Source organism: Anomaloglossus baeobatrachus, chromosome 4 (assembly GCF_048569485.1).
Source record: "Anomaloglossus baeobatrachus isolate aAnoBae1 chromosome 4, aAnoBae1.hap1, whole genome shotgun sequence".
Classification (NCBI taxonomy): domain Eukaryota; kingdom Metazoa; phylum Chordata; class Amphibia; order Anura; family Aromobatidae; genus Anomaloglossus; species Anomaloglossus baeobatrachus.
Window position 1 is genome coordinate 670,499,442 of NC_134356.1, and position 11,462 is coordinate 670,510,903.

General features: G+C 36.9%; 4 non-coding genes across 4 annotated transcripts; all 4 read right to left on the reverse strand.

The window, feature by feature from the left end:
* Positions 1-1,049: 1,049 nt before the first annotated feature.
* TRNAI-AAU (transfer RNA isoleucine (anticodon AAU)) lies at positions 1,050-1,123 on the reverse strand. The gene has a single exon. It is a non-coding gene; the product is annotated as a tRNA-Ile (tRNA).
* Positions 1,124-3,140: 2,017 nt separating this feature from the next.
* On the reverse strand, positions 3,141-3,214 carry TRNAI-AAU (transfer RNA isoleucine (anticodon AAU)). Its single transcript has one exon. It is a non-coding gene; the product is annotated as a tRNA-Ile (tRNA).
* A 3,445-nt stretch (positions 3,215-6,659) lies between these two features.
* TRNAI-AAU (transfer RNA isoleucine (anticodon AAU)) lies at positions 6,660-6,733 on the reverse strand. The gene has a single exon. It is a non-coding gene; the product is annotated as a tRNA-Ile (tRNA).
* Positions 6,734-11,159: 4,426 nt separating this feature from the next.
* Positions 11,160-11,233, reverse strand: TRNAI-AAU (transfer RNA isoleucine (anticodon AAU)). Its single transcript has one exon. It is a non-coding gene; the product is annotated as a tRNA-Ile (tRNA).
* Between the last annotated feature and the right edge of the window lie 229 nt (positions 11,234-11,462).

Here is an 11,462-nt window from a genome sequence, read left to right on the forward strand (position 1 = left end):
TCCAGTTGCCCAAAACTTCTTAAAAAACGCTTAGAAACTGAAATCTCTGGCCATACAATAGATTATATTTCTATTTTGCTTCAAGTTGCTTGGATTAGTTTTGCCTGCATTACAATTAGTGATAGACTTAGCTGTCAATATTTACAGTTATATCGAATTCCAGTTGCCCAAAACTTCTTAAAAAATGCTTAGAAACTGAAATCTCTGGCCATACAATAGATTATATTTCTATTTTGCTTCAATTCGTTACTCTGTCATACTTTAAGGTTAACGACGATGTAACATGGCCACTCTTTTACTCTAACCAAGTTATTTCAAGTTTGTAAATTAATTTTACACATTGGATGGATAAAACCTACGGATATTTTTCCAAAAGTCACTGGATGTGAACAGAAAGCCAAAGGAATGGCCAGCACGGGGGTCAAACCCGCAACCATGGCGTTATTAGCACCACGCTCTAACCGATTGAGCTAACCAGCCACTTTTGCCCCATATCTACTCTCTTTTAATGAACTTGCTCTAATTTTGAGCCAGCTACTGACCTCTCAAAGCTTGATCTGTCCACAGTGAAAGGTAAAATACGTTGAAAGTTGACTAATTCTTAGAGAGCCCATCAAAAGCATAGGAACCAATCTTAAATGAGAATTGACAAGCTTTTTTTATATTATGAGCAATATGTTGCCACCAACCACTCTAACTTGCCACGTGATGAGCCAGTAAATTACGGCATTGCTTGGAATAGTTTTTGCCTGCATTACAATTAGTGATAGACTTAGCTGTCAATATTTACAGTTATATCGAATTCCAGTTGCCCAAAACTTCTTAAAAATGCTTAGAAACTGAAATCTCTGGCCATAAAATAGATTATATTTCTATTTTGCTTCAATTCGTTACTCTGTCATACTTTAAGGTAACGACGATGTAACATGGCCACTCTCTTAGTCTAAGCAAGTTATTTCAAGTTTGTAAATTAATTTTACACATTGTATGGATAAAACCTACGAATCTTTTTCCAAAATTCACTGGATTTGAACGGAAAGCCAAGGGAATGGCCAGCACGGGGGTCGAACTCGCAACCTTGGCGTTATTAGCACCACGCTCTAACCGATTGAGCTATCTGGCCAATTTTGGCCCATATCCTCTCTCTTTTAATGAACTTGCTCTAATTTTGAGCCAGCTACTGACCTCTCAAAGTTTGATCTGTCCACAGTGAAAGGTAAAATACGATGAAAGTTGAATAAATCTTAGAGAGCCCATCAAAAGCAAAGGAACCAATCTTAAATGAGAATTGACAAGCTTTTTTTATATTATGAGCAATATGTTGCCACCAACCACTCTAACTTGCCACGTGATGAGCCAGTAAATTACGGCATTGCTTGGAATAGTTTTTGCCTGCATTACAATTAGTGATAGACTTAGCTGTCAATATTTACAGTTATATTGAATTCCAGTTGCCCAAAACTTCTTAAAAAACGCTTAGAATCTGAAATCTCTGGCCATACAATAGATTATATTTCTATTTTGCTTCAAGTTGCTTGGATTAGTTTTGCCTGCATTACAAATAGTGATAGACTTAGCTGTCAATATTTACAGTTATATCGAATTCCAGTTGCCCAAAACTTCTTAAAAAACGCTTAGAAACTGAAATCTCAAGCCATACAATAGATTATATTTCTATTTTGCTTCAATTCGTTACTCTGTCATACTTTAAGGTTAACGACGATGTAACATGGCCACTCTCTTACTCAAACCAAGTTATTTCAAGTTTGTAAATTAATTTTACACATTGGATGTATAAAACCTACGGATCTTTTTCCAAAAGTCACTGGATGTGAACAGAAAGCCAAAGGAATAGCCAGCACGGGGGTCGAACCGGCAACCTTGGCGTTATTAGCACCACGCTCTAACCAATAGAGCTAACTGGCCACTTTTGCCCCATATCTACTCTCTTTTAATGATCTTGCTTTAATTTTGAGCCAGCTACTGACCTCTCAAAGCTTGATCTGTCCACAGTGAAAGGTAAAATACGTTGAAAGTTGACTAATTCTTAGAGAGCCCATCAAAAGCATAGGAACCAATCTTAAATGAGAATTGACAAGCTTTTTTTATATTATGAGCAATATGTTGCCACCAACCACTCTAACTTGTCACGTGATGAGCCAGTAAATTACGCCATTGCTTGGATTAGTTTTTGCCTGCATTACAATTAGTGATAGACTTAGCTGTCAATATTTACAGTTATATCGAATTCCAGTTGCCCAAAACTTCTTAAAAAACGCTTAGAAACTGAAATCTCTGGCCATACAATAGATTATATTTCTATTTTGCTTCAATTCGTTACTCTGTCATACTTTAAGGTTAACGACGATGTAACATGGCCACTCTCTTACTCTAACCAAGTTATTTCAAGTTTGTAAATTAATTTTACACATTGGATGGATAAAACCTACGGATCTTTTTCCAAAAGTCACTGGATGTGAACAGAAAGCAAAGGAATGGCCAGCACGGGGGTCGAACCCACAACCTTGGCGTTATTGGCACCACGCTCTAACCGATTGAGCTAACCGGCCACTTTTGCCTCATATCTACTCTTTTTTAATGAACTTGCTCTAATTTTGAGCCAGCTACTGACCTCTCAAAGCTTGATCTGTCCACAGTGAAAGGTAAAATACATTGAAAGTTGACTAATTCTTAGAGAGCCCATCAAAAGCATAGGAACCAATCTTAAATGAGAATTGACAAGCTTTTTTTATATTATGAGCAATATGTTGCCACCAACCACTCTGACTTGTCACGTGATGAGCCAGTAAATGACGCCATTGCTTGGATTAATTTTTGCCTGCATTACAATTAGTGATAGACTTAGCTGTCAATATTTACAGTTATATCGAATTCCAGTTGCCCAAAACTTTTCAAAAAACGCTTAGAAACTGAAATCTCTGGCCATACAATAGATTATATTTCTATTTTGCTTCAATTCGTTACTCTGTCATACTTTAAGGTTAACGACGATGTAATATTGCCACTCTCTTACTCTAACCAAGTTATTTCAAGTTTGTAAATTAATTTTACACATTGGATGGATAAAACCTACGGATCTTTTTCCAAAAGTCACTGGATGTGAACAGAAAGCAAAGGAATGGCCAGCACGGGGGTCGAACCCGCAACCATGGCGTTATTAGCACCACGCTCTAACCGATTGAGCTAACCAGCCACTTTTGCCCCATATCTACTCTGTTTTAATGAACTTGGTCTAATTTTGAGCCAGCTACTGACCTTTCAAAGCTTGATCTGTCCACAGTGAAAGGTAAAATACGTTGAAAGTTGACTAATTCTTAGAGAGCCCATCAAAAGCATAGGAACCAATCTTAAATGAGAATTGACAAGCTTTTTTTATATTATGAGCAATATGTTGCCACCAACCACTCTGACTTGTCACGTGATGAGCCAGTAAATGACGCCATTGCTTGGATTAGTTTTTGCCTGCATTACAATTAGTGATAGACTTAGCTGTCAATATTTACAGTTATATCGAATTCCAGTTGCCCAAAACTTCTTAAAAAACGCTTAGAAACTGAAATCTCTGGCCATACAATAGATTATATTTCTATTTTGCTTCAAGTTGCTTGGATTAGTTTTGCTTGCATTACAAATAGTGATAGACTTAGCTGTCAATATTTACAGTTATATCGAATTCCAGTTGCAGAAAACTTCTTAAAAAACGCTTAGAAACTGAAATCTCAGGCCATAAAATAGATTATATTTCTATTTTGCTTCACGTTGCTTGGATTAGTTTTGCCTGCATTACAATTAGTGATAGACTTAGCTGTCAATATTTACAGTTATATCGAATTCCAGTTGCCCAAAACTTCTTAAAAAACACTTAGAAACTGAAATCTCTGGCCATACAATAGATTATATTTCTATTTTGCTTCAATTCGTTACTCTGTCATACTTTAAGGTTAACGACGATGTAACATGGCCACTCTCTTACTCAAACCAAGTTATTTCAAGTTTGTAAATTAATGTTACACATTGGATGGATAAAACCTACGGATCTTTTTCCAAAAGTCACTGGATGTGAACAGAAAGCCAAAGGAATAGCCAGCACGGGGGTTGAACTCGCAATCTTGGCGTTATTAGCACCACGCTCTAACCGATAGAGCTAACTGGTCACTTTTGCCCCATATCTAATCTCTTTTAATGATCTTGCTTTAATTTTGAGCCAGCTACTGACCTCTCAAAGCTTGATCTGTCCACAGTGAAAGGTAAAATACGTTGAAAGTTGACTAATTCTTAGAGAGCCCATCAAAAGCATAGGAACCAATCTTAAATGAGAATTGACAAGCTTTTTTTATATTATGAGCAATATGTTGCCACCAACCACTCTAACTTGTCACGTGATGAGCCAGTAAATTACGCCATTGCTTGGATTAGTTTTTTCCTGCATTACAATTAGTGATAGACTTAGCTGTCAATATTTACAGTTATATCAAATTCCAGTTGCCCAAAACTTCTTAAAAAACGCTTAGGAACTGAAATCTCTTGCCATATAATAGATTATATTTCAATTTTGCTTCAATTCGTTACTCTGTCATACTTTAAGGTTAACGACGATGTAACATGGCCACTCTCTTACTCTAACCAAGTTATTTCAAGTTTGTAAATTAATTTTACACATTGGATGGATAAAACCTACGGATCTTTTTCCAAAAGTCACTGGGTGTGAACAGAAAGCCAAAGGAATGGACAGCACGGGGGTCGAACCTGCAACCTTAGCGTTATTAGCACCACGCTCTAACTGATTGAGCTAACCGGCCACTTTTGCCCCATATCTACTCTCTTTTAATGAACTTGCTCTAATTTTGAGCCAGCTACTGACCTCTCAAAGCTTGATCTGTCCACAGTGAAAGGTAAAATACGTTGAAAGTTGACTAATTCTTAGAGAGCCCATCAAAAGCATAGGAACCAATCTTAAATGAGAATTGACAAGCTTTTTTTATATTATGAGCAATATGTTGCCACCAACCACACTAACTTGTCACGTGATGAGCCAGTAAATTACGCCATTGCTTGGATTAGTTTTTGCCTGCATTACAATTAGTGATAGACTTAGCTGTCAATATTTACAGTTATATCGAATTCCAGTTGCCCAAAACTTCTTAAAAAACGCTTAGAAACTGAAATCTCTGGCCATACAATAGGTTATATTTCTATTTTGCTTCAAGTTGCTTGGATTAGTTTTGCCTGCATTACAATTAGTGATAGACTTAGCTGTCAATATTTACAGTTATATCGAATTCCAGTTGCCCAAAACTTATTAAAAAACGCTTAGAAACTGAATGCTCTGGCCATACAATAGATTATATTTCTATTTTGCTTCAATTCGTTACTCTGTCATACTTTAAGGTTAACGATGATGTAACATAGCCACTCTCTTACTCTAACCAAGTTATATCTACTCTCTTTTAATGAACTTGCTCTACTTTTGAGCCAGTTACTGACCTCTCAAAGCTTGATCTGTCCACAGTGAAAGGTAAAATACGTTGAAAGTTGACTAAGTCTTAGAGAGCCCATCAAAAGCATAGGAACCAATCTTAAATGAGAATTGACAAGCTTTTTTTATATTATGAGCAATATGTTGCCACCAACCACTCTAACTTGTCACGTGATGAGCCAGTAAATTACGCCATTGCTTGGATTAGTTTTTGACTGCATTACAATTAGTGATAGACTTAACTGTCAATATTTACAGTTATATCGAATTCCAGTTGCCCAAAACTTCTTAAAAAACGCTTAGAAACTGAAATCTCTGGCCATACAATAGATTATATTTCTATTTTGCTTCAATTCGTTACTCTGTCATACTTTAAGGTTAACGACGATGTAACATGGCCACTCTCTTACTCTAACCAAGTTATTTCAAGTTTGTAAATTAATTTTACACATTGGATGGATAAAACCTACGGATCTTTTTCCAAAAGTCACTGGATGTGAACAGAAAGCCAAAGGAATGGCCAGCACGGGGGTCGAACCCGCAACCTTGGCATTATTAGCACCACGCTCTAACCGAGTGAGCTAACCGGCCACTTTTGCCCCATATCTACTCTCTTTTAATGAACTTGCTCTAATTTTGAGCCAGCTACTGATCTCTCAAAGCTTGATCTGTCCACAGTGAAAGGTAAAATACGTTGAAAGTTGACTAATTCTTAGAGAGCCCATCAAAAGCATAGGAACCAATCTTAAATGAGAATTGACAAGCTTTTTTTATATTATGAGCAATATGTTGCCACCAACCACTCTAACTTGTCACGTGATGAGCCAGTAAATTACGCCATTGCTTGGATTAGTTTTTGCCTGCTTTACAATTAGTGATAGACTTAGCTGTCAATATTTACAGTTATATCGAATTCCAGTTGCCCAAAACTTCTTAAAAAACGCTTAGAAACTGAAATCTCTGGCCATACAATAGATTTTATTTCTATTTTGCTTCAATTCGTTACTCTGTCATACTTTAAGGTTAACGACGATGTAACATGGCCACTCTCTTACTCTAACCAAGTTATTTCAAGTTTGTAAATTAATTTTACACATTGGATGGATAAAACCTTCGGATCTTTTTCCAAAAGTCACTGGATGTGAACAGAAAGCCAAAAGAATGGCCAGCACGGGGGTCGAACCCGCAACCTTGGCGTTATTAGCACCACGCTCTAACCGATTGAGCTAACCGGCCACTTTTGCCCCATATCTACTCTCTTTTAATGAACTTGCTCTAATTTTGAGCCAGCTACTGACCTCTCAAAGCTTGATTTGCCACAGTGAAAGGTAAAATATGTTGAAAGTTGACTAATTCTTAGAGAGCCCATCAAAAGCATAGGAACCAATCTTAAATGAGAATTGACAAGCTTTTTTTATATTATGAGCAATATGTTGCCACCAACCACACTAACTTGTCACGTGATGAGCCAGTAAATTACGCCATTGCTTGGATTAGTTTTTGCCTGCATTACAATTAGTGATAGACTTAGCTGTCAATATTTACAGTTATATCGAATTCCAGTTGCCCAAAACTTCTTAAAAAACGCTTAGAAACTGAAATCTCTGGCCATACAATAGGTTATATTTCTATTTTGCTTCAAGTTGCTTGGATTAGTTTTGCCTGCATTACAATTAGTGATAGACTTAGCTGTCAATATTTACAGTTATATCGAATTCCAGTTGCCCAAAACTTCTTAAAAAACACTTAGAAACTGAAATCTCTGGCCATACAATAGATTATATTTCTATTTTGCTTCAATTCGTTACTCTGTCATACTTTAAGGTTAACGACGATGTAACATAGCCACTCTCTTACTCTAACCAAGTTATTTCAAGTTTGTAATATAATTTTACACATTGGATGCATAAAACCTACGGATCTTTTTCCAAAAGTCACTGGATGTGAACAGAAAGCCAAAGGAATGGCCAGCACGGGGGTCGAACCTGCAACCTTGGCGTTATTAGCACCACGCTCTAACCGATTGAGCTAACCGGCCACTTTTGCCCCATATCTACTCTCTTTTAATGAACTTGCTCTAATTTTGAGCCAGCTACTGACCTCTCAAAGCTTGATCTGTCCACCGTGAAAGGTAAAATACGTTGAAAGTTGACTAATTCTTAGAGAGCCCATCAAAAGCATAGGAACCAATCTTAAATGAGAAATGACAAGCTTTTTTTATATTATGAGCAATATGTTGCCACCAACCACTCTAACTTGTCACGTGATGAGCCAGTAAATTACGCCATTGCTTGGATTAGTTTTTGCCTGCATTACAATTAGTGATAGACTTAGCTGTCAATATTTACAGTTATATCGAATTCCAGTTGCCCAAAACTTCTTAAAAAATGCTCAGAAACTGAAATCTCTGGCCATACAATAGATTATATTTCTATTTTGCTTCAATTCGTTACTCTGTCATACTTTAAGGTTAACGACGATGTAACATGGCCACTCTCTTACTCTAACCAAGTTATTTCAAGTTTGCAAATTAATTTTACACATTGGATGGATAAAACCTATTGATCTTTTTCCAAAAGTCACTGGATGTGAACAGAAAGCCAAAGGAATGGCCAGCACGGGGGTCAAACCCGCAACCTTGGCATTATTAGCACCACGCTCTAACCGATTGAGCTAACCAGCCACTTTTGCTCCATATCTACTCTCTTTTAATGAACTTGGTCTAATTTTGAGCCAGCTACTGACCTTTCAAAGCTTGATCTGTCCACAGTGAAAGGTAAAATACGTTGAAAGTTGACTAATTCTTAGAGAGCCCATCAAAAGCATAGGAACCAATCTTAAATGAGAATTGACAAGCTTTTTTTATATTATGAGCAATATGTTGCCACCAACCACTCTGACTTGTCACGTGATGAGCCAGTAAATGACGCCATTGCTTGGATTAGTTTTTGCCTGCATTACAATTAGTGATAGACTTAGCTGTCAATATTTACAGTTATATTGAATTCCAGTTGCCCAAAACTTCTTAAAAAACGCTTAGAAACTGAAATCTCTGGCCATACAATAGATTATATTTCTATTTTGCTTCAAGTTGCTTGGATTAGTTTTGCCTGCATTACAAATAGTGATAGACTTAGCTGTCAATATTTACAGTTATATCGAATTCCAAATGCCCAAAACTTCTTAAAAAACGCTTAGAAACTGAAATCTCAGGCCATAAAATAGATTATATTTCTATTTTGCTTCAAGTCACTTGGATTAGTTTTGCCTGCATTACAATTAGTGATAGACTTAGCTGTCAATATTTACAGTTCTATCGAATTCCAGTTGCCCAAAACTTCTTAAAAAACGCTTAGAAACTGAAATCTCTGGCCATACAATAGATTATATTTCTATTTTGCTTCAATTCGTTACTCTGTCATACTTTAAGGTTAACGACGATGTAACATGGCCACTCTCTTACTCTAACCAAGTTATTTCAAGTTTGTAAATTAATTTTACACATTGGATGGATAAAACCTACGGATCTTTTTCCAAAAGTCACTGGATGTGAACAGAAAGCAAAGGAATGGCCAGCACGGGGGTCGAACCCACAACCTTGGCGTTATTAGCACCACGTTCTAACCGATTGAGCTAACCGGCCACTTTTACCCCATATCTACTCTTTTTTAATGAACTTGCTCTAATTTTGAGCCAGCTACTGACCTCTCAAAGCTTGATCTGTCCACAGTGAAAGGTAAAATACGTTGAAAGTTGACTAATTCTTAGAGAGCCCATCAAAAGCATAGGAACCAATCTTAAATAAGAATTGACAAGCTTTTTTTATATTATGAGCAATATGTTGCCACCAACCACTCTAACTTGTCACGTGATGAGCCAGTAAAGTACGCCATTGCTTGGATTAGTTTTTGCCTGCATTACAATTAGTGATAGACTTAGCTGTCAATATTTACAGTTATATCGAATTCCAGTTGCCCAAAACATCTTAAAAAACGCTTAGAAACTGAAATCTCTGGCCATACAATAGATTATATTTCAATTTTGCTTCAATTCGTTACTCTGTCATACTTTAAGGTTAACGACGATGTAACATGGCCACTCTCTTACTCTAACCAAGTTATTTCAAGTTTGTAAATTAATTTTACACATTGGATGGTTAAAACCTACGGATCTTTTTCCAAAAGTCACTGGATGTGAACAGAAAGCCAAAGGAATGGCCAGCACGGGGGTCGAACCCACAACCTTGGTGTTATTAGCACCACGCTCTAACCGATTGAGCTAACCGGCCACTTTTGCCCCATATCTACTCTCTTTTAATGAACTTGCTCTAATTTTGAGCCAGCTACTGACCTCTCAAAGCTTGATCTGTCCACAGTGAAAGGTAAAATACGTTGAAAGTTGACTAATTCTTAGAGAGCCCATGAAAAGCATAGGAACCAATCTTAAATGAGAATTGACAAGCTTTTTTTATATTATAAGCAATATGTTGCCACCAACCACTCTAACTTGTCACGTGATGAGCCAGTAAATTACGCCATTGCTTGGATTAGTTTTTGCCTGCATTACAATTAGTGATAGACTTAGCTGTCAATATTTACAGTTATATCGAATTCCAGTTGCCCAAAACTTCTTAAAAAACGCTTAGAAACTGAAATCTCTGGCCATACAATAGGTTATATTTCTATTTTGCTTCAATTCGTTACTCTGTCATACTTTAAGGTTAACGACGATGTAACATGGCCACTCTCTTACTCTAACCAAGTTATTTCAAGTTTGCAAATTAATTTTACACATTGGATGGATAAAACCTACAGATCTTTTTCCAAAAGTCACTGGATGTGAACAGAAAGCCAAAGGAATGGCCAGCACGGGGGTCGAACCCGCAACCTAAGCGTTATTATCACCACGTTCTAACCGATTAAGCTAACCGGCCACTTTTGCCCCATATCTACTCTCTTTTAATGAACTTGCTCTAATTTTGAGCCAGCTACTGACCTCTCAAAGCTTGACCTGTCCACAGTGAAAGGTAAAATACGTTGAAAGTTGACTAATTCTTAGAGAGCCCATCAAAAGCATAGGAACCAATCTTAAATGAGAATTGACAAGCTTTTTTTATATTATGAGCAATATGTTGCCACCAACCACTCTAACTTGTCACGTGATGAGCCAGTAAATTACGCCATTGCTTGGATTAGTTTTTGCCTGCATTACAATTAGTGATAGACTTAGCTGTCAATATTTACAGTTATATCGAATTCCAGTTGCCCAAAACTTCTTAAAAAACGCTTAGAAACTGAAATCTCTGGCCATACAATAGATTATATTTCTATTTTGCTTCAAGTTGCTTGGATTAGTTTTGCCTGCATTACAATTAGTGATAGACTTAGCTGTCAATATTTACAGTTATATCGAATTCCAGTTGCCCAAAACTTCTTAAAAAACGCTTAGAAACTGAAATCTCTGGTTATACAATAGATTATATTTCAATTTTGCTTCAATTCGTTACTCTGTCATACTTTAAGGTTAACGACGATGTAACATGGCCACTCTCTTACTCTAACCAAGTTATTTCAAGTTTGTAAATTAATTTTACACATTGGATGGATAAAACCTACGGATCTTTTTCCAAAAGTCACTGGATGTGAACAGAAAGCCAAAGGAATGGCCAGCACGGGGGTTGAACCCGCAACCTTGGCGTTATTAGCACCACGCTCTAACCGGTTGAGCTAACCGGCCACTTTTGCCCCATATCTACTCTCTTTTAATGAACTTGCTCTAATTTTGAGCCAGCTACTGACCTCTCAAAGCTTGATCTGTCCACAGTGAAAGGTAAAATACGTTGAAAGTTGACTAATTCTTAGAGAGCCCATCAAAAGCATAGGAACCAATCTTAAATGAGAATTGACAAGCTTTTTTTATATTATGAGCAATATGTTGCCACCAACCACTCTAACTTGTCACGTGA